This window comes from Cervus elaphus, chromosome 5, assembly GCF_910594005.1.
Source record: "Cervus elaphus chromosome 5, mCerEla1.1, whole genome shotgun sequence".
NCBI lineage: Eukaryota > Metazoa > Chordata > Mammalia > Artiodactyla > Cervidae > Cervus > Cervus elaphus.
This window is the reverse complement of record NC_057819.1, coordinates 41,942,665-41,945,250: the sequence shown is the minus strand read 5'-3', so window position 1 is coordinate 41,945,250 and position 2,586 is coordinate 41,942,665.

The window sequence follows — 2,586 nt, the reverse complement described above, 5'->3', positions numbered from 1 at the left end:
AATTGTTAAATATACTCTTTAGATTAGAAAAGTAGTTCAGACAGAGAATTAGTAAAACGAGTACTCAGGTAAAAAAAGACAAGATAGGGTGGGCAGTAGGATTTAAGTCTTTATAGTCTTTTGATTTAGGTACATTTTGCCTCTTTAATTTTTTATAAACTTATTTTTGATTGAAAAAAAATAAAAGAGTAAAAGGATATAATAACTAAATGTGATTCTTTATCTTAGACTGGATCTTGTCCTGGAAGGGGCAAAATGCTATTAAAACATGTTGTTTCAGTAGACAAAACTGGCATATGAATTCCAAGTTAGATTAAAAAGTTCAATTGTGTTCAATTTACTAAAGCTGGTAACTGTTGTGTGGTTATGAAGAGGACATCCCTATTTCTATGAAAAACACACCAAGGTATTTAGGAGAAGAGGATCATGATTTCACTTACTCTTGAGTGGTACAGGAAAGCTTATGCATATATGTATTATAATAAGGAGAGAGAGATCAAATAAAAAAGCAAATGGGATAAAATATTAATAATAAGTGAATCTGAGTAAAGTATATATATATATATATAGGTGTTCCTTATATTATTAATACTCACAGCTTTTCTGTAAATCTGAAGTTATTTGCAAACAATTAAGAGTAAGAGTTTTAAAACCTTTTGGAGCTTCCCTGGTGGCTCAGTGGTAAAGAATCCACCTGCCAATGCAGAAGACCAGGATTAAATTCCTGATCTGGGAAGATCCCACATGCCACAGAGCAACTTACCTGTGCGCCACAACTATTGACCCTCTGCTCTAGAGCCCAGGAACTGCAGCTACTGAAGCCCAAGAGCCCTGGAGCCTGTGCTCTGCAATAAGAGAAGCCGTCGCAATGAGAAGCCAGCGCATCACAACTAGAAAATAGCTCCCACTCTCCACAACTAGGGAAAAGCCTGCACAGCTATGAAGACCCAGCACAGCCAATAAATTACCAAAAACAAAACAAAACAAAAAAAACCCACCTCTGCTGTTTCTCTGCTTCCCGAGGATGAACATTAGATGCTTAATAGCCTGGCTTCAATGTCTTTCCTAGCTGCATCTGCTCCCATTTCCCTTCTCACACCCCAGTAAGCAGCTCAGTGTTTCCCAATCCCCAAATTCAGATCCCAGCTTCCTGCCTTGCACAAACAAGTCCCTATACCTGGAGTATTTTTGTGCTCCTTCCTGCTCAGAAAATCTTCATTTCCCCAGCTCAAAATTTTCTTTCCTCCAAGAAAGTTCCCTGAAAAACCTTATGGAAAGCTTTAAAACAAAAGTAAGATGCTCAGAAAGCTAGGAAGAAATAAACAATATATTTTATTTAAAAGAAGAAACATGTGGAAAACAAAAGATTTTGAGAGAGTTGGCTAATTTCATTTTACACTTTAAAAAATTTTCTGTATGGTTCAGCATGAAAAAGTGAAGTGAAAGTGTTAGTCACTCAGTTGTGTCCGACTCCTTGCGACCCCATGGACTGTAGCCCACCAGGCTCCTCTGTCCATGGAATTCTCCAGGCAAGAATACTGGAGTGGGCAGACATTCACTTCTCCAGGGATCCTCCAGACCCAAAGATCAAACCCAGGTCTCCTGCATTGCAGGCGGATCCTTATATAGCTTCAAAGCCTTCCACTCAACCTGGAACTTATTTGAAATTTTCTCCTATGTCACAATATGCTATGTTATATTACAACAACGTTTTGTACATCCTATAAGATAGCATGTATATTACTAGTTCTTTGAGCATTAGTTTCACCAGTCACATTGTGGAGCGGGAACTATCTTATTCGTTTTTACATACCCTCTAACATTTGGCAAGATACCTAGGATGTAGAGGATTCTAAATAAACAGAATAATCATTGTATAAAACAACAACCTAAGCACCAAATTTAATTTTAACATGCATATGCACACATCCTCCAAGCTTAACACTGCTATCATCCTAGCAAATAAATAGCAAACACTTAGCAAAAATATTTTCACTGGACCTACTCTTTCCCATGGGCAATTTAGTAAATACAATCCACTTTTCGCCAGTTTTCACTAGGTAACATGATGTGTAATGGGTAAATAAATAAATGGCTATAGGCCTATACATATTGAGGTCTTTAAACTGCAAATTTACATAAAGCCAAATCTAGTTATGGTCTGAAATCAAAAATCCCACCAGACACAAAGCAATTTGTAACAAAATTCCATTTTAAGTCTATTTGTCTTTGGTTTCTTAGACTGTTAAAAATACTTCTGTCTGTAGGTACATCAGTTTTTGAACTGATCAGCATCTGTGTAGCTAGATTTGCCAGATAAATGTATGTATTCATTTGCCCCTGTATCTAGAAAATCTGTAATTTTGTACTTTGAATTCATGAAGATAATTATATTAGTAGATACTTAAATAAGCACCATTCATGTACTAGGTTTTCTAGAGAATAAAGAGAAGAGAGCCTTCTAGGATTTAAATTTAAATTAAAAATCAAGTAAACTTATATTTTTATAGTCCGCAAACCACTTGGAAATGGTACAACTTTCCCAAATCTAATTTAAATCATAGCTAAGAATATCCTAGCATATCA